The sequence below is a fragment of the Pristiophorus japonicus genome, chromosome 23 (assembly GCF_044704955.1).
Source record: "Pristiophorus japonicus isolate sPriJap1 chromosome 23, sPriJap1.hap1, whole genome shotgun sequence".
Classification (NCBI taxonomy): Eukaryota; Metazoa; Chordata; class Chondrichthyes; family Pristiophoridae; genus Pristiophorus; species Pristiophorus japonicus.
In genome coordinates, this window is record NC_091999.1 from 15,301,359 (window position 1) to 15,326,598 (window position 25,240).

Here is a 25,240-nt window from a genome sequence, read left to right on the forward strand (position 1 = left end):
TGAGTCCATTCTGTTGGTGATGTGGAAGGTGTGACGTGGATCCAGAAACCGCCTCTATCAGGGAATCAATGGGCGGCGCCTGTAACCTCGCCCCCATCTCCCGGGTATTTAACTGCCGGTCACTGGGACCGCAATACAACAGTCTGGGAGTGGGTTTGCTCAGTGAGTTCTTGCCGGAACCATTCACCACACATTGCCAGGAGGATGAGGTCGGCGATTTCTCTCAGTCTGTTGCTGGCTTACTTTTCCCGTGAGTAGTTTTTATTGTCCAATCTCTCACTGTTACTGTCTCAGTGTTAGTTTCTCTCTGGAATGTTACAGAGTCAGGAATCATTTCACCAGGATTGATGCTCTGGGGTTTTTGATTATTTCTGCAGGTGTCCAGTCGGATATGGTGTTGACTCAGCCCGAGGCAGAGACCAGGATTCCCGGGGGCTCCCTGAGACTGACCTGTAAAACCAGCGGCTTAGATCTTGGTGGCAGCTACATGTACTGGATCCGCCAGGTTCCCGGACAGGGGCTGGAGTGGCTGATTAGATATTATAGTTCATCGGACAAGCATTACACCCCGGGGACTGAGGGCCGATTTACTGTGTCCAAAGATAATTCAAGCAACATCTTCGCGTTGGACATGAAGAACCTGCGGAGCGAAGACACCGCCATCTATTACTGTGCAAGGCACCACAGCGAGAGGAACCAGGGCTGGACCCATACAAGAACAGATCGAGGGGGAATTCAACAACTTCCATCATAACCTGACGGTCAGTAATTGTGTCAAATGCACTGTTAACGGCAGTGTTCAGAACCAGACCACAAACCGCTTCTTACAAAACTAAGACACTGAGAATTCAATGGTGAAAATTTAACACACTAACCAATGTACAGAGAGGAGGTTTTGGTTGTGCTCCTGTTTAATGTTAACAGTGTCAGCAATTGCAGAGCTTGACATGATGTTCGATTCACTGTGCCTGATACCTGCAGGGAGCTGGTGAGAACTGTGTTCTCCTTCTATTTGTTCTGCAAACTGTTGGCTAAATTCTAAACTTGATAAGTAGCGAATTTGTATTTGAAGTGCATGTGTATTTCAAATGAATGTTGAGAATCAGTACTGAGCAGAGACTGAATGCAATATTTGTGCGGGTTCCTATCACTGTCGGACCATGGGAATAAGGACGCCATGGGCTACTGGGGAGCAGGGACCATGGTGACGGTGATTGCAGGTAAGGAACATTCACACATTCTGCAACTGTTGTATTTATGCCTTTATTTTACATTTCTCTTTATTTTAATAATTATTTCGTTCACTGAAACTTGGGTTCGGTGTGTTCTCTATTGAGATTTTTCAATGTTTTATGAAATTCTGCGACAATGTGATTATAGAATTCAACTGTTTCTCCACAGAAATTGTTGTTGATGTGATTTGGTATTTATCTGCTAACGAGTTTCTATGCTGGAGTTACGTTAAATACTTTATGGTTGTTACACTGTTTGACACTTCTGCAATGTTTAATCTCGGTGACCTATGATTGCTGCAGTTTTTCTGATCGAATACAAACATTGTGTTTAAATATTTTTGAAAGAACATTGTAGACACGTAACAGAAACCTTAGCGCTCAATATATATTCTTAAGGAATTTAAAGATTTTAGTGAAAATTACATTTGTCATCTACTGAATGCACAGATTCAAACGTGAAGTGTTGCTGTAATTAAGGACTGAAAAATTAACAAATTTCCAGATAAACCGGATTTAAATTAATATTACTAACATTATAATGAGGTAGTAATATCACTCATTATTATTAAAATATGCTATAATATTAATATTAATGTATTTTACATGATCCGTCAAATCACAATTCTGCTGTCATTATTTTATATTTCAGTTGAATTCAATCATTAGTTATTTCAGTGTTAGGCGGGTTCGGTGATTCTGTTAAGAGACTTTTTGCAATGATACATTTAATTCTGCTGAAATGGTTTATAGAATGAAGGATCTGCTCCATGAAAGGTTCTGTCGAGGGATTCCGCCCCTCAGTGATGTGATTTAGTGTTGATCTGCTGAGGAGAGTTTGTGCCGGTGTTATTCAGAATACCTAGAATTTGTGAAACTATTTGGCATTTCTACAATGTTTAATATCGGTGTCAGCGGGCAGCAGCAGGTTCCTGATCGAATGCAAACATGATATGTGTTTGAAACTGTTTGAAAGCAGATTTTAGGCAGAGATCAGGAAGGTTTTAGGAATCTGAAATCATTGAAATGTATTTTAACATAACAATTATTGGTGATAATTATATATTCAACTATAAATTTATGTTTACGATGCTGATATTTACTGAGTGAAACGTAACTGTAATTACCAGCTATATAATTAACAATTATTCAGGTTGTAGCTCAAATAAATTACAATTAACAAACCGATTATAATGCGATAATATCTTCCAATGTTATCAAAATATGTTATAATATCAATATAATTTTCTTAATATTATTTGCCTTCCAAAATCCTGCTGTACACTGGGCTCCATTAAGAAGAGCAGAAACTTTTAGAGGCTGGATACAATTATTAATTATGTCTGCAATTATTTCACTGACAACATATTGATTCCACCGTGTGTTCAGTTTGAGTCGGGAGTTCAATTACTTGCTACCTCCTGTTTACAGAGATGAATGACAGTGTCTTTAATTATAACTTAAAGCCGTGTTGTAAATTGCATTTTGTCAATTTAATATGAAATTCTTACTGTGCAACCGTAATTTGTTATTGAATCACTATTATGTTTGCAAGATCAGAGGCTGTGAGACAGGCGTCACTGGCAGTCAAATAATTATTCATGTGATTATATTTAACTGCGTAGGCTCGAGATAGGCAAATAATCAATTGAAATTCAAGCAGATTAATTTACTTAGAAAATGTTCATCTTGTTTAGAATTTAACATCACTTCCTTTCTCCGAAAGCGCTGCTATATACGGGATAGAACGGTAGACAAAGCACAGGTCATATCTGAGAGTTATGTTAATTCTTATTAATATTAAATTGATGAACAAAGTCTCTCCTCCATTTACTCATTCAGGTTCAGTGTCGCAGATGGTCTGAATGATTTGTTATCCTCCAGTTTTACACTGACCATTCTGGAAATTAGTTTCAAGAAATAGCAGAATGTATTTAATAATTAATTTGGGGGCATTGTGTGAATAACGGGAGTGAACTGTAAAAGATTGTCTGTGTTATTAAATAGCGAAGGCTCTGCTACTGACTGAAAACTGGTTTTAATTAATAAAACCATTTTTGGGAAGTTATGATTGAGGAGAATATTTCAGCTCGAGAGTCCAGCTTTAGTAAACAAGTGGTTTACAGCACATCGGACTTGTGACCCGGGCCGGACAGTGATCTATTTAAAATAGTCCACTCCTCAATCCATCATGTGAAATGTACTCTGAAAATAGACGCAGTTTTTGTTATGTCAGAATATGCAGAATTTATAAATGTATCGGTAGAGAAGGGGACAGAAGTAGAACTGCGTGATTATCGTCAATTAGTCAAATGTGATTCGAGTTAAGTAAAAATAATTTATTTTTCTGATTGTATTTATGTATTAATATGCTGCTTAATATTTTACTGTTGATGAATTGTTATGGTAAGTTAAGTAAACCCTAATATATCACACGTTGCCAGGCAGAAAAGGTTTTAAAATTATTATTAATTAATTGTATTAGTAAGACTGAAATTCAAGCACATTAATTTAATTTCAAAAGTTCCAGGTAGGTATGCTTCTGAGGAGGAAGTGCCAGACAGCTAACATGAACACAAACTTAGAATGTAACATTCGTGCTAATTCATTAAACATAAATGATCTCTTCCAATTGCATTACATACTGGTCAACATTACAGTTATTACACTATCTCAAGGGTTGGAGAGAATGTTTAATTAATTCCTAAATTAATTTAGAAGACAATGCATGTATAACTCGACTGTGCTGAGTTCGATAAGCTATCGCTTAATATTTTAGTGGATTTTGCCTCGATGATTTTACAGGTTATATTTACTAATGCAAATATGTCAAATCAGTGGGTGATCAGGTTTCAATGTATATGTCTCCTGGATTGTGATATTCTTACCCTGTTACCGAGTCCCGTGTGACGGGCAGCACATTCCGTGGAATGTGAATTATTTCCAGATACTTCTTTTCAGGGAAATTAATTTTTACACGGTTTACAATATAGTCGACCGAGAGGGAGAAATGGCTGGACGTTGAATAGTTTCTCAAATTAATATGTTTAATTTCAAAAAATCTGCAGAGTTGAGGTGGTTGGAAATTGACAAGAAATAAATTAGAAATTAAACAGCTTCATTGAAATTAACAGATTGAACTGGTCTCTCTGCCTTGAGCACCGTTGTTGCACAGTTTGTGTCTGTTCTGTTCCTGTGCACCTGTTCACTGTGTGAGAATCAGGAGTCCTCCTGACGGTTTGTAAACCTTTTGGGTTGTGATCCTTTATTGCGGGGAGTGTCATTTGACTCAGTTATTTAAGAAACTGGTATATGTGAGAAACTTGAAAGATTGACTTTAATGTTGAGGATTCGCCTCAGAAATGAGATCAGCAACCCAGATTGTGATATTCAGAAGGAGCAGTTCAGAAACACCACTGGGATACTGTAGAAGGAGCTTTAATCAGTTTCTACCCTGCTGTACCAGCCTTGGAAGGGTTTCGAAACATAGAAAACATACAAACATAGAAAATCGGTGCAGGAGTAGGCCATTCGCCCTTCGAGGCTGCACCGCTATTCAATGAGTTCATGGCTGAACATGAAACTTCATTACCCCATTCCTGTTTTCTCGCCACACCCCTTGATCCCCCTAGTAGTAAGGACTACATCTTACTCCTTTTTGAATATATTTAGTGAATTGGCCTCAACAATTTTCTGTGGTAGAGAATTCCACAGTTCAGCACTCTCTGGGAGAAGGCGTATCTCCTCATCTCGGTCCTAAATGGTTTACCCCTTATCCTTAGACTGTGACTCCTGGTTCTGGACTTCCCCAACATTGGGAACATTCTTCCTACATCTAACCTGTCTAAACCTGTCAGAATTTTAAACGATTCTATGAGATCCCCTCTCATTCTTCTGAACTCCAGTGAATACAAGCCCAGTTGATCCTGTCTTTCATGATATGTCAGTCCCGCCATCCCGGGAATTAGTCTGGTGAACCTTCGCTGCACTCCCTCAATAGCAAGAATGTCCTTCCTCAAGTTAGGAGACCAAAACTGTACACAATACTCCAGCCTCACCAAGGCCCTGTACAACTGTAGGAACACCTCCCTGCCCCTGTACTCAAATCCCCTCGCTAAGAAGGCCAACATGCCATTTACTTTCTTAACCGCCTGCTGTACCTGCATGCCAACCTTCCATGGGTGATGTACCATGATACCCAGGTCTCGTTGCACCTCCCCTTTTCCTCATCTGTCATCATTCAGATAATCATCTGTCTCTCTGTTTTTACCACCAAAGTAGATAACCTCACATTTATTCACATGATACTTCATCTGCCATGCATTTACCCACTCACCTAACCTATCCAAGTTAGTCTGCAGCCTCATAGCATCCTCCTCGCAGCTCACACTGCCACCCAACTTAATGTCATCCGCAAATTTGGAGACACTACATTTAATCCCCTCGCCTAAATCATTAATGTACAATGTAAACAGCTGGGATCCCAGCACAGAAGCTTGCGGTACCCCACTAGTCACTGCCTGCCATTCTGAAAAGTACCCATTTACTCGTACTCTTTACTTCCTGTCTGCCTAACAGTTCTCAATCCACGTCAACACATTACCCCAAATCCCATGTGCTTTAACTTTGCACATTAATCTCTTGTGTGGGACCTTGTTGAAAGCCTTCTGAAAGTCCACATACACCACCAACTGGTTCTCCCTTGTCCACTCTACTGGAAACATACTCAAAGAATTCCAGAAGATTTGTCAAGAATGTTTTCCCTTTCACAAATCCATGCTGACTTGCACCTATCATGTCACTTCTTTCCAAATGCGCTGCTCTGACATCCTTAATAATTGATTCCATCATTTTACACACTACCGATGTCAGGCTGACAGGTCGATAATTCCCTGTTTTCTCTCTCCCTCCTTTTTTAAAAAGTGGGGTTACATTTGGCTACCCTCCACTCCATAGGACCTGATCCAGAGTCTATGGAACGTTGGAGAATGACTATCAATACATCCGCTATTTGCAAGGCCCACCTCCTTAAGTACTCTGGGATGCAGACGATCAGGCCCTGGGGATTTATCGGCCATCAGTCCCATCAATTTCCCCAACACAATTGCCCGACTAATAAGGATTTCCCTCTGTTCCTCCTTCTTACGAGACCCTCTTGCCCCTTTTATATCCGAAAGGTTGTTTGTGTCCTCCTCGGTGAATACCGAACCAAAGTGGTCTGCCATTTGTTTGTTCCCAGTTATGACTTCCCTTGATTCTGACTGCAGGAGACCTACGTTTGTCCTCACTAACCTTTTTCGCTTTACATATCTATAGAAGCTTTTGCAGTCCATTTTAATGTTCCCTGCAAGCTTCCTCTCGTACTCTATTTTCCCTGCCCTAATCAAACCCTTTGCCCTCCTCTGCTGAGTTCTCAATTTCTCCCAGTCCCCGGATTCGCTGCTATTTCTGGCCAATTTGTATGCCACTTCCTTGGATTTAATACTATCCCCGATTTCCCTTGATAGCCACCTTCCCTTTTTTTTTCGCCAGACAGGAATGTACAATTGTTGTAGTGCATCCATGCGGTCTCTAAATGTCTGCCATTGCCCATCCACTGTCAACCCCTTAAGAATCATTCGCCAATCTACCCTAGCCAATTCACGCCTCATACCTTCAAAGTTACCCTTCTTGAAGTTCTGGACCATGGTCTCTGAATTAACTGTTTCATTCTCCATCCTAATGTAGAATTCCACCATATTATGGTCACTCTTCCACAAGGGGCCTCGCACGACGAGATTGTAAATGAATCCCCTCTCATTACACAACACCCAGTCTAAGATGGTCTCCCCCACAATTGGTTCCTCGACATATTGGTCGAGAAAACCATCCCTTATGCAATCTAGGAAATCCTCCTCCACCGTATTGCTTCCAGTTTGGTTAGCCCAATCTATATGCATATTAAAGTCACCCATGATAACTGCTGCATCTTTATTGCATGCATTCCTATTTTCCTGTTTGATGCCCTCCCCAACATCACTACTACTGTTTGGAGGTCTGTACACAACTCCCACAAGCATTTTCTGTCCTTTGGTATTCCGCAGCTCCACCCATACCGATTCCACATCATCCAAGCTAATGTCTTTCCTTACAATTGCATTATTTTCCTCTTTAACCAGCAACGCCACCCCACCTCATTTTCCTTTCTGTCTATCCGTCCTAAATGTTGAATACACTTGTATGTTGAGTTCCCAGCCTTGGTCACCCTGGAGCCATGTCTCCGTGATGCCAACCACATCGTAACCGTTAACTGCTATCTGCACAGTTAATTTGTCCACCTTATTCCGAATACTCCTCTCATTGAGGTACAGAGCCTTCAGGCTTGCCTTTTAACACACTTTGACCCTTTACAACTTTGCTGCAAAGTGGCCCTTTATGTTCTTTGCCTTGGGTTTCTCTGCCCTCCAATTTTACTCATCTCCTTTCTGTCTTTTGCTTCTGTCTCCATGTTGTTTCCCTCTGTCTCCCTGCATTTATTCCCATTCCCCTGCCATATTAGTTTCACTCCTCCCCGACAGCACTAGCAAACGCTCCTCCTAGGACATTTGTTCCGGTCCTGCCTTGGTGCAGACCGTCCGGTTTGTACTGGTCTCACCTCACCCAGAACCGGTTCCAATGCCCCAGGAATTTGAATCCCTCCCTGCTGCACCACTGCTCAAGTCACGTATTCATCTGAGCTATCCTGCGATTCCTACTCTGACTAGCACGTGGCACTGGTAGCAATCCCGAGATTACTACTTTTGAGGTCCAACTTTTTAATTTAACTCCATCTCCTTAAATTCGTCCCATAGGACCTCATCCCGTTTTTTCCTATATCGTTGGTAACAATGTGCACCACGACAACTGTCTGTTTACCCTCCCTTTTTAGAATGTCCTGCACCCGCTCTGAGACATCCTTGACCCTTGCACCAGGGAGGCAACATACCTTCCTGGAGTCTCGGTTGCGGCCGCAGAAACGCCTATCTATTCCCCTTACAATTGAATCCCCTGTCACTATCGCTCTCTCGCTCTTTTTCCTGCCCTCCTTTGCAGCAGAGCCAGCCACGATGCCATGAACTTGGCTGCTGCTGCTCCCTCCTGATGAGTCATCCCCCTCAACAGTATTCAAAGCGGTGTATCTGTTTTTCCAGGGGATGACCGCAGGGGATCCCTGCAATACGTTCCTTGCTCTTCCTGTCGGTCTTCCATTCCCTATCTGCCTGTGGACCCTTTAGCTGCGGTAAGACCAACTCACTAAACGTGCTATTCACGTCATTCTCAGCATCGTGGATGCTCCACAGTGAATCCACCCTCAGCTCCAATTCCGCAACGTGGTCCATCAGGAGCTGCAGGCGGTTACACTTCCCACATACGTAGTCGTCAGGGATACCGGAGGCGTCCCTGATTCCCACATAGTACAGGAGGAGCATAACACGTGTCCAAGCTCTCCTGCCATGACTTTACCCTTAGATTAACTTAAATTGGCAACAAAAATGCTGAAGGTTACTTACTGATAAAGAAAAAGGAAAAGCTACTCAGCAATGACCAGCCAATCACTTACCCCCTTGGCTGTGACGTCACCTTTCTATTTCTTTCTACTTCTTTTTTGCCCTCTCCCTATAGCTGCACTGGCTCGCCTCTTGTAGGCCTCTCGCCGACACACGTCTCTCTGACGCACCTCCCGATGCCTCTCGCGGCCTCTTGTAGGCCTCTCGCTGACCCCGGACTCACGTCTCTCCGATGCAGCTCCCAACGCCTCTCGTGGCCTCTTGTCGGCCTCTCGCCGACCCCGGACTTACGTCTCTCCGACGCACCTCCCGACGCCTTTCGCGGTCTCTTCCTGATGGGACAGTGTAGAGGGAGCTTTACTCTGCATCTAACCCCGTGCAGTACCTGCCCTGGGAGTGTTTGATGCGACAATGTAGAAGGAGCTTTACTCTGTATCTTACCCAATGCTGTGCCTATTGGGCGGATTGTTGGCACAGTGTAGAAAGAATTTTACTCGGAATCTAAACCTTGCTTTATTTGACCCGGAGTGTCTGACAGGATAGTATAGTTTAATATGAATTCAACCTTTGCCATACGGGAAATTACAGCGCCAGACAGGGCAGTGAAGATGGAGATTATACTCTATCGTATCTATCCCATATCTGATTTGAGTGTTTTTCCAACAATATTGAAGGAACCTCAAACTACATCTAACTAATAAGATATTGAATTGGTAATTTTAAATATTTTGAATGTCAGATAATCAGTGAATGAGATTGGTCTGATGCTAAGCTCTCTTTCAGAACAAACAGTTTCAGGAAAGCTGCGCCTAGTCTGATCTGACGGGTGCATCAATTTATTTTGACAATTTTAATAGGCAGTGTGATGCATCACTCTGTATGTAACCCGTGCTGTACCTGCACTGGGACTGTTTGATGGGACTGTGCAGAGGGAGCTTTACTCTGCATTTCACCCATACTGCACCTGCCCCGGTAATGTTTGATGGGACAGTGTAGAGGGAGCTTTACTCTGTATCTAATCCGTGCTTTACCTGCACCGGGACTGTTTGGTAGGACAGTGCAGAGGTAGCTTTACTCTGCATCTAACCCGTGCTTTATCTTATCTGGTAGTGTTTGATAGAACATTGCAGAGGGAACTTTACGTAGTATTTAACCCCTTACTTAAAACGACGTGGAGTTTAATTAGAACCTTCAATATCGATTGATCTTCTATTTAATCAGTGCTATATGTGAGCTGGTGTGCTCTAATGGGACGCTTTACTTTGTATATAATTGTGCTTAATCTAATCGGTAAATTTGATAATGCATTTTATGGAGAGACATTTCGTAGCACATCTCTGCCACACTGGAGCTGGGAATGTTTGAGGGGACAGTATGGATAACGTATCACTCTGTGTTCAACCTTTGCTATACCTGTCCTGACCCACATGGCAGCATAGCGAGAGCTTTGCTCTATCTTATCCGTGCTGTGTCTGACCTGAGAGTGCTTGGTCAGGCAGTGCTCAGGGAACGGTTAGCTGCGATTAACTGATAAACTGCGAGTGCTGGAGCCAGATAGATATAATAAATCGTCCCATTGCCCAGGTTAAACAACGCACATTCATTGATGTTTTCATTCTTTCTGAAAAAATGCCCAATTTTAATGAGTTAGTAATGTTGGAACATTTTGACCACCGGTTTATTATTCAATGTGATTGGCCTGATCCTCAGCTCACTTTCAGAACAAACAGGAAGTGAATAACGCTCCAGAAAGCAGCGCTTGTTCTGAGCTGTTGGGAGGCTGCAAATTATTTTCACAATTTAAATGGAGAATGTAGAGACTCCCGCTTCAAATAACCGTCATGGGGACCTCATGTTTAGAAACATTATGTTGTCCAATTCTTCGAGATGCAGCTATTGGCCTGGATCAGAACACAAGGCACACAGTCCCTGAGCTGCAATTCTGTGAAACATTTAAAGAGATAGACTCAACCTGCAATAAGTCATCATTCGCAATGAACTTTAAACCTTTATCACAGCATCCGATTGACTAAGTTGCATCAGATTTATAAGATTCCTTTCCTTCAAATATCCTCTTACATTATAACGAACAATAAACATAGATCTGGTAGAGGTGTCCAAAATAAGAAGAGTTTCCTTCCATTAAATCTAGAAGAACTATTCCCACTGACTCGTGTAGAATGATAGCATCTCATGCACTGAAATAGGCCATTCGGCCATCGTTCCTGTGCCGGATTTGAAAGAACTGTCCAATTTAGTCCAACACCCCAGGGTTTTTCTTGTAAACGTGCAAATGAGTCCTCCGGACGTACAGGAGGAACTGCCTGGAGCATTCCCGAAATTACCAACCCTCTGGGTGAAACAATTACTGCAATTTCCCCTTTTGATCTTTTGCCAATTATTTTAAATCTGTGACTTTTGGTTACCCACCTACTTTCCACCGGACGCGGTTTCTCCCTACTTGCTCTATCAAAACCTGACATAATGTTGAATATCTCTCTTAGGTCTCCTCTTAACCTCTACTCTAAGGAGAACATCCCAGCTTCTCCAATCACTCCACATGACTGAAGACCCCATCCCTGGTATCATCCTGATAAAAGCCACTCCTGTACACTCTCCAAGGGGTTGACATCTTTCCTACATTGTTGTGCCAGAATTGTACACAATACTCCAGCTGAGGCCTAACCCGTGATCTGTAAATGTTTAGCATAACCGCCTTGTTTTTTCAGTCAATGCCCCTATTTGAAAAGTCAATATTCCATCTGCTTTCATAACAGCCTTACCAGCTTGCCCTGTCACCAACAACAATTTGAGAATATATACATCTAGATCTCTCTTTTCGTGCATCCCCTCAAAACAGTACAATTTAGATTATACTGTCTTTCGATGTTCCAGCCAAAGTGCACCGCTTCTCAATTATCCACATTAAATAGCACCTGCCATGTCCTGGCCCATTTCACTGGTCTATCTGTTTCCTCATGAAGTCTGCTGCTATCATGTTCACTATTCGCTACGTTGCTAGGTTTTACAATCACCTTCGAATTTCGAAATTGTAATCCCAACACCCAAGTCCAGGTCATTTTATATAACAAGAACAACAATGGAAATTGAAATGGGCCATTTAAGGAGAAATTTCCAATTAAACGGATTTTTGAATGGTATTTAATTCGGATTATTAATTGAGTGGGAGGGAGGAGGAAACTCAAGAAACATGCGTTCAATAGGATGGGATGGAGCCCAGATCACAGTGCGCTGGAGGACATCGCTCTACCTCAAATGCTGAGAAGGAAAGGGAGAGATTCTACTCAATCTCCAGTCATCTACAGCTTCTATCTTAGAAAGTAGATTGTGGAAATGCTCCTGTTGAATTCTGTGGTAGTCAAGTTTTGAGGGTATTTTGCTAATTCCCTAAGCAGGAATTCCACGGTTACGTTTGAAGTGCAGTCACTGTTGTGATATACCGCAGGCAATGTGCACAGAGCAAATTTCCCCAAACTGCAATTAAATAAGTGGTGCTGATTGAGAAATAAACGATGGCCGAAATACCAGGAACACATCTCTGCTCTTCTACTGTATGATCCAGTGAAGATTTCTCTATTGAGGAGATGTGTAAAAGTTCTTGTTGTGTAATGCAATAGAGCTCGGGGATAGAGAGATGTGTTCCTGACCAGGGCATCGACAGGAGCTTATGATGAAGCTGAGAGAAGCTCAAATGCCCGTGCCGTCTTTGATGGGAAAATGGTGGAATTAATTTATTCTGCAGTTAAATTTCGAGTTGTTTACTTCTTTTATAAGCACGGATTACAGAGTCTAACTTGTTCCCAGTAACACCGTATTCCCCCACCCTCTACGCCCTGCTATCCTCCTGTGAACAACCCAGCACTGATGGCTCCATCACGTACGGCTGTTTGGCGATGGACTTCTCCCCCGAAATCACCAGCCTTTCCTGGAAGAAAGATAAAGAGCCGATTACCACTGGATTGAAGACATATCCGTCGGTGCTCAACAAAAAGGGAACCTACACCAGCAACAGCCAGTTAACCATCACTGAATCAGAGATGGGCAGCAGCACAATCTACTGCGGGGTTCGACGTGGTGGGTCCATCTGGAACATCACAATGTAGTGTGGGGTACAGGGCAAACTGATAAGGTGAGAAGGTATGTTCAACTTGTATTGAAGCTTAGTTAGACCACACTTAGAATACTGTGAACAGTTCTGGTGTCCATATCACATTTAAAATATTGTGCACAGTTCAGGTCTCCTTATCACACTTGGAATATTGTTTAGAGTCCTGGTCTCCATATCAAACTTAAAATAACCTGCACAGTTCTGGTCCCCATATCACACTTAGAATACTGTGTACAGTTCAGGTCTCCATATTACACTTAGAATACTGTACACATTTCTGGTCTCCATATCATACTTAGAATAGTATGCACAGCTCTGGTCTCCATATCACACTTAGAATATTATGCACAGTTACGGTCTGCATATTACACTGAGAATACTGTGCACAGTTCTGGTCTCTGTAAATGCCAGGTTAGTGTTAGTCTGACAGCAAAGAACATGTTAAAATATAAGGACACTTTGAATTTTTAAATCATTTATTTTGCAAGCAATGTCAATAAACTGTCTTCTCTTGAAGGTCCTGAACGGAACATCATTCCTCCAACTGTTCTCCTCACGCTGAGTTCCACTGAACAAATCATCAACAGCAGATATGCAAGCGCCGTGTGTTCAATCATCGATTTTAGGCCAAAGTCACTGACCGTGAATTGACTGAAGAGTGGACAACTTCTGGATTCGGGCTTTGTCACTTCTTCGGTCTTTGAGGTGAACGGGAACTTCTCGACGGCCAGTCGGCTGACAGTCCCCGCCGAGGAATGGTTCACCGGCTCGGTCTACACCTGCCAGGTCACTCATGAAGGGTTCACACAAAGCCGTAACTTCACTAGATCTCAGGGTAAGAGGCACAATCCCGGGAGGTTCCAGACCATTCTGAGCGCTGATCTCATCAGGTCTTTTATTGGAATTATTAAAAAGCACACAACAATTCCTAATTTCCAATCATGCGGTGTGTGTATTATTCCGATACAAACTTGCCTTTGTACAGCGCATTTAGCGACCTCAGTCTGAACCAAAGCGCTTACCAGCCAATGAATTACGTTGAGAAATGTGGTCACAGTTGGAATGTACAACGTGCGGCAGTCATTTAGTGCACAGCACAACTAGCAGTGTGCTAATGACCAGATTATATTTTGCTTGGTAGTGTTTTTCGAGATATAAATATTCCCAGGCCACTATGGAGAACTCCAATGCTAATCATTGAAATAATTCCAGGGGAACTTTTACTTCCACCTGAGAGGCCAGACGGATCCTTAGTTTAAAACCTGATCCGACAGACGGCACCACCGATAGTGCACCACACCCCCAGTACTGCACTGGGAGACTCAGCTTAAATTTTGTGATCAAATATCTGGAGTTGGATTCAACCCACGATCTACTGGTTCAGGATTCCTCATTGTTCAAGATTTAATAACCTCGCCAAAGAAGCTTTCCCCCTGCTCTGATTTCAGGCAGTGAGTGAAGTGTCCTTAGTCTCAGTTATAACTTGAGTTGGCTGATCATATATGGATCGGCAATAGGAGTCTAAAACCCTTTACTGCTAACTGAGCAGGAACCCTGCTAGAATGGGCACCGACCCTATTCAGAGCACTAAGCCAATTTCCGGGCTCCGCACGTCAGGAAGGATATAGTGGTCGTGGAGGCGGTAAAGTGCACGTTTACCCGAATGAAACCGGGGCTAATAAATTAAAATGATGAGGAGACGAGTATAGAATATTAAGAGGTGATCCAATTGTGGTGTTTCAGTTGATAAACTGATCGAGTAGATATAGAACAATTATTTCCTTTGGAGGGAGAGTGCAGAACATGTAGCATAAACTTAAAATTAGAACTAGGCCGTGCAGAGGTCATGTCAGGAAGTATGTTTTCACAGAAAGTATAGTGCAAGTCTGGATGTCCCTCTCCATAAGCTGCTGATCCTGGGTTTTAATTTAAATTTTGATATCAGAGAATGAGAGAGTTTTGTTAGGCAAGATTATCAAGGGTTACATAACCAAGGCGTGAAGATGATGTTGAGTGTTGATCAGCCATGATCTAACTGGATGGCGGGTCAGGATGGATGGGCTGAATGGCCGCCTCCTGTTCCTATGTTGCTATTAATGCTCTGAGGTCATATTTCATTTTGACTTTCTCTCACCAGACATGATAAATGTTCAGTAATGACAGAAATTAACAAACTACCTCACACCATTACACATGATTCCTCACCACAAAATATCCCTTGGGACCCATTCTCCCGAACTGGCACTTCTCCTCTGACGGGGGCAGTGACTGGTTCCTGCACATTTTCACCGCAACAAAAATCACAGCAAGAGACTAGAAACTTAACTTTGTTTCTTGTTGACCCATAAATCCTGAAATTAATTTGACACTGGTTTTGAACCAGTGCAATGCTGGTGCAGACCTCATTACCTTCAGGCTATTCGGGCTTCAGCTATTATAACCAGCGGAGATGGATTTGGGTGCAAGGATCTATAGAGGGGCTTAAAGGAGCAAGGGATTTCAGGAAGAGCGCTATTCAATGACTATCATAATTGCGCCCAATATATTCACATTTTAAGCCGGGTATTTGCTTCACAGCCCATTACAGGTGTCTCTGGCTGCAAATACACAGGAAATGTTACAGATTCCCCGGAATCGTTGGCAATTCATTGTCTTCCAATAACGACTGTGTTTAAGCAACAGCGAGAGGTTGATATCTCAAAAGTGATTTATTCCCCTTGAAAGAGTTAAGTCTAAATATTGGTGTCGTGATTCTGAAGATGCTGCTTTTCCTGACTTTCATTCCTGTTTCGCAGTGGATGTCCCATGCAGCGATTCAAAAATCACTCTTCGCCCACCGTCACTGGAACAGGTCTTACTGGAGGCGATAGTGACCTTAAACTGCGTCGTGTCTGACGCTCCTTATGGGCTCACCGTGACCTGGACCCGAGAAAAGAAGGCTTTGAAATCAGAGATTGTCGTCCAAAGTAGAGAGGATCCCAACAGCGTGATCAGCAACTTAAACATTTCAAACAAGACTGGCTGAGTGGGGATAAGTTCTACTGCATGGTGAGCCATCAGGATATGCCGACTCCCCTCAGAGATTCCATCCACAAGGAAAAGGGTGAGCGGGAAGATTGTTGCAATAAGTGCGACACTGCGACTATTTCCGGTGCATGTGCAAGGGCCAATTCATTATATAAAATGTTTAATGGGTTGGTAATTCCACGAATTCAGCACTCTGCAACATGCCATTATGTAGTTAAGGGGAAAATGGATCAGTCCATGAGCGATAAAGGAATAGAAGGGTATGTTATTAGGTTTAGATGAATGAGCTAGGAGGAGACTTGTGTGAAGCATAAACACCGGCATAGATCAGTTAGTCAAATCTCCTCGTTCTGTGCAGTAAATTCTATGTCATTTTCGAGACTAACCCTTCAAGATTCAGAGAGAAAGATTATGTTTCCTCTGCTGCGGGTAGAAAACCAGAGAGGCCCCAGAGGGGAAAAGGAAAAGCGGTAAAATTCAGTGCAGAGTCCATTTCTCTCACATCTAACCACCAGAAATTGGTTGAATCTAAATGGGGAAGGCGAGTTGTGGGCGATGGGCTCACAGGCCACCCGGGAGAACGGGAGGATTGGAAGCCGAGTGAGGAGGTCTCGGATCGCGGGGATAGGTTAGGCAGGGAGGATCCAGGAGGTAGGTGAAAGGGCAATTACCACCTGGGTGCAGCAGTCCCCGCCTCACTGTAACTGCAGGGATTTACACAGTGTGTACAACCAGACGAGCTACAGTTAAACACCAAATGGAGGTTAAAAGAGAGGATTCCAGCCTCATTTAAATATATTACTCAAATATAATATTACAACCGGAACTGAGCACGTTGAGGTCGGGATTACGATTTTTACCAATTTAACCACATCCACGCCCATAACCCGCCCGCTTCATTAGGTTAAAGTACCCCCCCCCCCTCATTGTCTCTAGAATTGTCCAGTTCATTGGCCTTTATTGTAACTGTTCGACAGCGAAAGATCCACGGGAACCGGCCGTGTCTGTCCTCCTGCCCTCGGCAGAAGAAGTCTCCGCTCAGAGATCGGTCAGCCTCACCTGCTTAGTGAGAGGTTTCTCCCCCCGAGAGATCTTCGTCAAATGGACCGTCAATGACAAGCCGGTGGATTCCGTCAACTACAAGAACACCGAGGTGATGGCGGAGAACGGCAGCAGATCCTTCTCCATATACAGCCTGCTATCCATTGCAGCCGAGGAGTGGGCCAGCGGCGCTTGTTACTCCTGTGTGGTGGGACATGAAACGACCCCCTTGAATATCACCAACAGAACCGTCAATAAATCCAGTTGTAAACCCAGTTTTGTGAACATTTCCCTTGTTCTGATGGACACCGTCAATTCTTGCCAATGACAATCTCTCGGTTGCATTTCAGTTCTTAAATAAAAACCAATAAAGTGTTTTCCTTCCAACAGTGAGCTAAACACACAGCCGCTCAATTAATTGTGTTTCCTATTTTGGCCAATGTGAGGGCTGTTAATCTGAAGTAGGGCGTTTGCGGGTCTCGGGTCCAAGGCTTGTACAGCCAGAGCTCCCAGCGCAGATACACCATGGGCTAGAGACAGCGTGAAGCTCTCTCTTTACAGGATTCCTGAAAGTAACTTCGCAAACTTCCTCCTTTTCCCATTTCCGATAAATAAAACGCAGCACATTTATATCTCGGTGTACCTATTTCTCGGGTTGTCTATTGCGAATTCAGAATTGAAGTCAGTTTCATATTGCAGCCACACGCGAACACGAACTGTACCTCCACTCCCCACCAGAGAGAGGGGAAAGGGTAATTGTCAACCAACTTTAGTCCCACTCCCCTAACGAGAGAGAAGGGGAGAGAGAAGGATAATTGTTAGTACACTTTAATCCTATTCCCCCAACAGAGAGTGAGAGGAACAGCAATTGTTAACCCACTGTACACTCACTCCTCCACCAGAGATAGGGAAATGGGCAATTGTTAACCCAGTGTATCAGGCACTCCTCCAGCAGAGATTGGGACGGGTAATTGTTAATCTACTGTAGCTCCCCACTCCCCCAGCAGAGAGAGAGTAAAGGGTAATTATTAGCTTACTGGACCTCTCACATCCACCAGCGAGAGGGGAAAGGGCAATGTGTAATTCATGTAATCCCCACTGCGCCCCCTGCAGAGACATGGGAAGTGAACCACCCTCTTTTATATGGACTAAGTTGGCGTCAGTACAATGTAAGATTCTAACCCATGGTCTAAAGATTTTAAACTTGCCACATGAGTATTCTATTCTGAAATAACTATGTATTCCACGTAATATTTTTAAATAGTGTTGGGGTGAAACTGTCCCTGTTAATTGTAAACCAACATGTTGAATTCTAATGGGCCATATCTAAACTGGTGAATTAATCCTCTGCGGGTTTCTCACAGTTGTGTCCCTGATGTTTCTCAGGCCCATCGGTTGAATTGTTGCATTCTTTCCGCTGACGTCACATTATTCCTCAAATAGAACATATTTACACAGAGCCAGGGAGAATAAATGTTTGTGTGAGTTTGTGTGTGTTCACATGGAAGTGTGTTGAGGATTTTGTGTAAATATGTGTGTTTTTGTGTAATTGCACAATTACACATAAACACACATAGACTTACATATAAAGACATACATTAACACTCTGACACATAATATTATACATAACTAGAATATAATGAACACCATGATTGTAAAATCCAGTTATTGATACTCTCTGAAACTTTGAACAGTAGCAATAATAGACATCAATCCAAACACACACTACAAAAAACACAGTTACACACACTTACACACACATAAAGACACACGTCAATCCACACACACATTTCACAAAACACACTGACACGCATTTACACACCATAAGTACACACATCAATCCAAACACACACTTACACAAAGCACACTTACACACACTTACACAAAACGCACTTACACACACGTAAATACACACACAATAAACAAACACACACTTACAAAAAGCACACTTACACACACATAAATACACACATCAATCCACACACGCTCTTACACAAAACACACTTTCACACAGATAAACACACACATCAATCCACACACACACTTACACAAAACATAGGTGCACACACTCACACACACATAAACACACACATCAATCCACACATGCACTTACACAAAACACACTTACACACACATAAATACACACATCAATCCACATACGCACTTACACAAAACACACTTTCACACACATAAACATATACATCAATCCACACACGCACTTACCCAAAACATATACACACATACTTACACACACATAAACACACACATCAATCCACACACACACTTACACAAAACACACGTGCAAACACTTACACACACTTACAAACACTTACACACACTTACACAAAACACATTTACACCCACATAAACACACACATGAATCCACACACGCACTTACACAAAACACACGTACACATACTTAAACACAAATAAACACAAAAATCAATCCAAACACATACTTACCAAAAGCACACTTACACACACTTACACACACACATTTTCACACACGTCAATCCAAACACACTTACAAACACACATTTCCACACACATCAATCCACACACACACTTACACAAAACACACACACACAAACATACCTGCAAACCCACTGTTACATGTAAACACACATACGCTTACACCTAAACATAAACGAACACTCAGACATAACTACACACTTACACTTACAGACACAAGGAAACACATACACTTACACATAAGCACACATGTGAACACACTTGCACACAAACATACACACACAAACATCAATACACAAACCCTTAGACATGGACGTGCTTATACATAAACGTACCTGCACCCAACTATACCAAATCGCACACTCATAATTACAGATAAACAAACGCTTCCATATGGACACACGCCCACTTACACAAAACAACACAAAGATTTACACACACATACACAATGTTACAAATGCACAAGTGCACAAACTTACACATCAACAAACACATTTACACATAAACACACACACACACACACACACTTTTACACATAAACGTACACACACAGAGAAAAGCACGACACACTTAGATAAACACACACATCAACACCCTCACAGGGACACAGAAACACGAACTAATCCAGAACAAGAGATAGTCATACAGTCACATAAACAGTAAAGAGCACAAACAAAAACGTCCGGCTATAGACGAATGATAATTAAAATGCATTTTTTGGCTGGACAAAGTACCAATGCTTGGCCAGAATAAATAATTCCTGATACCATAATATCTCACATTTCACTATTCTATCCTTACACATACACTGGATCAATATAGTTGTTGCAAACTGATACGTTAATTATGGTCTTAACAAATAAATAAACAAGGCAAAAACTCACAACTGATCTCTTACATAGCCCCTTTGACAGGCTCCAAATAATTAACTACCTTAACCTACCTGTAAAACAATAGAGATCCAGCCGTAATCCTTACTCGATATTTCATCATATTATTCCCGAATGATCAATCGTAGCGAAGTCATCCAAAATCAATTAGCCTCTGAGATTGAAGAAAAACTTTCATATTTTCCAAAACGTTCGAAAGGAGGATCATAAAGGAAGAGCGACTGTGGAGTGAGGAACAGAGAGAGGTTGCTGAGAGTGATTAACTTAACACAAGGTATACATTCAAAGTTAAATTAGAGAACAAACTAATACCGTAAGGGAAAGAAAAGAGAATATAAAAAAGTAGTATGATACCCGGGATTAATAAACGATCTGAATATATTTCCTCCCCTACATCCCCGCAGATTCCTCAGACAACATCTGGAGTGAAAAGTATGAGGACGAGAGCGACAACATCTGGACAACCGCTTCCACATTCATCATCCTGTTCTTCCTGAGCATTTTCTACAGCGCTGCCGTCACTCTGGTGAAGGTGGGAAGATTCAATCCGCTCACACTTCCATCTGACGGAAGTGGTTTGACAAACCCTGAGATAAATGCACTAGAGCACTAAACCTCAGCTTCATTCTTTTATCCCTCTATTATAGTCAAGTGATGGTCTGACTTTCGGCCGCCATGGATTTTCCTCATCTGTTTATCATCTCTGTGTCACTAAAAATAAACTATGTCCTCTTGGTGATTCTCAGAGTAAAATGCCTCAAGTTACTAGATCCGAATCAGTAGCTGAGAAATATATAACTGGGATTTCCGTTTTTCTGTTTGAAATGTGTACGATAATTGTGGCTGTAATGTAACTGTATCTCGGAGTTTCACCGTGCCTTGAATATTTCATGTATAAATAAGTAACTTTACTCATTCTTATTCACAATTATTCCCTTCCGTTTATGCTGAACCCCTGTTCTCTCTCTCTGGTAACTGGCAGCTCCGACATTAGAACATAAGAAATAGGGGCAGGAGTAGGCCATATGGCCCCTCGAGTTTGCTCCACAATTCAATACATTCAGGGCTGATCATCGACCTCAACTCCACTTTCCCGCCCGATAGCCATATCCCTTGCTTCCGCTTGAGTCCAAAAATCTATCTATTTGGGCCTTGAATATATTTAGAGACTCAGCATCCACAGCCCTCTGGGGCAGAGAATTCCAAAGATTCAGAACCCTCTGAGTGAAGAAATTCCTCCTCATCTCTGTCTTAACTGGTCGATCCTTTATCCTTAGACAGTGCCTCCCTAGTCCTGGACTCTCCAGCCAGGGAGAAACAAACCTTCAGCATTTACCCTGTCAATCGCTCTCAGAATCTTATATTTCAATCAGATCACCTCTCATTATTCTAAACTCCAGAGAGTACAGGCCCAATCCGCCTGCGTTCGGTTGTCAATGTATTGCTCAGTTATATTCACTTTTTTAAACTTCCCTGTAAGTTGTTTTCTGTGAAATTGTTAATACATCTTGAATGAAAAATAAACTAACTTGGAATTTGCTGTATTCCTTTCTCAATGGCTCCTCCACGCCGCTCCATTTTCCCTGTCACACTGTGTTTTATTTACCTGACAGGTACGTTTCACCCATCCTGTCTGGGTTGTTACTGAAACCAAGTCCCATTGGTGAAAGTCCCACTGCGCCACCCAGTGTCCCATCGGAGTAAATACACCTCTACCGCTGCCTTGTTGTATCCGGTCCCAGAGGCGCAATTACTGCACAGCGACCAGGTGCACCATGCAGCCTTCTCTAATATTATGGTCTGTCGCAGTCACATGTCAGGTTCTATTAAAGATAAGGACTCTGCTCCATCACAGCTTGTCACATTTCAGTACACGGCAGAGTAAGTTTCCCTCTACAGTGTCCCATACAAATCTCCTAGGGCAGTTACAGCACAGGATTGATATAAGGTAAATGTCCCTATACAACGTCCAATCAAACACTCACAGGGCAAGTACAGCATGCATTAGATACAGAGTAAAGCTCCCTCTACGCTGTCCCATCAAACACTCCCAGGCAGGTACAGCACGGGTTAGATACTGAGTAAAGATCCCTCTACACCGACCCATCAAACATTCCCAGGGCAGGGAGAGCACGGGTTAGATACAGAGTAATGCTCCCTCTACACTGACCCATCAAACTCTCCCAGGGCAGGGACAGCATGGGTTAGATACAGAGTAAAGCTCCCTCTACACAGACCCATCAAACTCTCCCAGGGCAGGGACAGCAAGGGTTAGATACAGTGTAAAGCTCCCTCTACACTGACGTATGAAACTCTCCCAGGGCAGGTACAGCACGGGTTGGATACAGAGTAAAGCTCCCTCTACACTGTCCCATCAAAAGTCGCAGGGCAGGGATAGCACTGGTTCGAAATCTGACACAAACACCGAGCACAACCTTGGGGAATCATTCCCAGAGCCCGGTGCTTATCAGACACACACACGCTCTCTCGACCGTTTTCTGTTATACACAGCAACTCTCTCAATTTTCCAGTTGAACAGCTTTTAGACAGAATTTGAGCCAGATGAGATCCGGCGCCGTACGGTGCCCATGGGTATTATGGAGCCCTCTCCGCCGATGTGCTAGGTGGGGGCAGGGTGTGTGATCGCCGGGAAAAATCCAATTCTGATCTAATACCATTTTAGTTTTAACCAGGCTAAGTATGCGAGTGGAGCCCTCCTCTCGGGGAGGGCATTTGTACAATAATTTTTGGTTTTGGATTGGCTTCTTTAAATGACTCCTGAGTCCAAACGTTTTAAACAGAACGAGGAGCAAAATAACCACCTGCAATCCTGCTCTAATCTCAGCAACACCCATTAACACTGGCACTCTGTCTCCTGTTTCCAGAATGCAGTTAGCCCTACTGAAATTAATAATGGGGAACATGGAGATGGCAGAAACTCTGAACAATATTTTGTATTAGTCTTTACGGTCGAGGACACTAGCAATATTCCGACAGTGGATAGTAAAGGGCCTATAGGGCGCGAGGAACTTAACACAATCACAATCACTAAGGCGATGGTACTCAGTAAGATAATGGGAGTAAAGGCGGATAAATTCCCTGGACATGATGGATTGAATCCTAGGGTCTTAAAAGAAGTAGTGATAGGGATTGTGGATGTATTGGTTGTAATTTACCAAAATTCACTGGATTCTGGGGAGATCCCAGCAGATTTTAAAATTGCAAATGTAACGTGCCAATTTAAAAAAGGAAGCAAACAAAAAGCAGGAAACTGACCAGTTAGCCTAACATCTGTGGTTGGGAAAATGTTGGAGTTCATTATTAAAGAAGCAGTAGCAGGACATTTTGAAAAGCAATTTTCGGTCTGGCTGAATCAGCATAGATTATGAAGTGGAAGTCATTTTGACAAATTTGCTGGAGTTCTTTGAGGATGTAATGAACATGGTGGATAAACCAGAATCAGTGGAAGTGTTGCATTTGGACTTCTAGAGGCATTTGACAAGGTGCGACATAAACGGTTAATGAACAAGATAAACTTTCACGGGGTTGGGGGTAATATAGTAGCATGGAAAGAGGATTGGCTAACGAACAAAAACAGAGAGTAGGGATAAATAGTTAATTCTCTGATTGGCAACCAGTAACTAGTGGCGTGCCGCAGGGATCAGTGCTGTTACCCCAACTATTTACTATCTATATTAATGACTTGGAAGAAGGGACTGAGTGTAACGTAGCCAATTTTGATGACGTTACAAAGATGGGAGGAAAAGCAATATGTGAGGAGGACAGAAAAAATCTGCAAAAGGATGTAGACAGGCAAAGTGTGGGAAAAAATTTGGCAGATGGAGTATAACGTTAGAAAGTGTGAGGTCATGCACTTTTGCAGAAAAAAATCAAAGAGCACGTTATTATTTAAATGCAGAAAAATTGCAAAGTGCTGCAGCACAGCAGGACCTGAGGTATTTGTGCCTGAAACACAAAAGGATAGTATGCAGGTAGAGTAAGTGATCAGGAGGGCCAATGGTATCTTGACTTTTATTGCAAAGGGGATGGAATATAAAAGCAGGGAAGTCTTGCTAATGCTATATAAGATATTGGTGAGGCCAAACCTGGAATACTACGTGAAGTTTTGGTTTCCATATTTACGAAAGGATATACTTGCTTTGGAAGCAGTTCAGAGAAGGTTCACTAGGTTGATTCCGGGAATGAGAGGGTTGAGTTATGAGGAAAGGTTGAGTAGGTTGAGCCTCCACTCATTGTAATTCAGAAGAATGAGAGGTGATCTTATCGAAAAGTATAAGATTATGAGGGGGCTTGTCAGGATGGATGTAGCGAGCATGTTTCCACTGATGGGGGAGACTAGAACTAGAGGGTATGATCTTAGAATCAGGGGCCGCCCATTTAAAACAGAGATGAGCAGAAATCTGTTCTCTCAGAGGTTTGTAAATCTGTGGAAATCGCTGCCTCAGAGAGTTCTGGAAGCTGGGTCATTGAATAAATTTAAGGCTGAAATAGACAGTTTCTTAAACGATAAGGGGATAAGGGGTTATGGGGAGCGGGCAGGGAAGTGGAGCTGAATCCATGAACAGATCAGCCCTGATCCTATTGAAAGATGGAGCAGGCTCGAGGGACCGTATTGTCTACTCCTGTTCCTATTTCTTATGTTCTTATGTTCTTATGTTCTTTTGTTCTTATGTTCTTATGTTCTTATGTTCTACTCTGCTCCATTCCCTCTGATACCATCACCCCGAACTCTGTGTTCATCATCCCAGGGATCCTGTCTCGCTGCCCTGCTCCATTTCCTCTGATACCATCTCCCTGAACTCACTGATAATCACCCGGGGATCCTGTCTGCATTCTCTGCTCCATTCCCTCTGTTACCATCTCCCTGAACTCATTGGTCATCATCCCAGGGATTCTGTCTCC

At 42.7% G+C, this 25,240-nt stretch overlaps 1 pseudogene; it reads left to right on the plus strand.

The window, feature by feature from the left end:
• Positions 1-204: 204 nt before the first annotated feature.
• LOC139235307 (Ig heavy chain C region-like) lies at positions 205-17,283 on the plus strand (annotated as a pseudogene).
• The last annotated feature ends 7,957 nt before the right edge of the window (positions 17,284-25,240 follow it).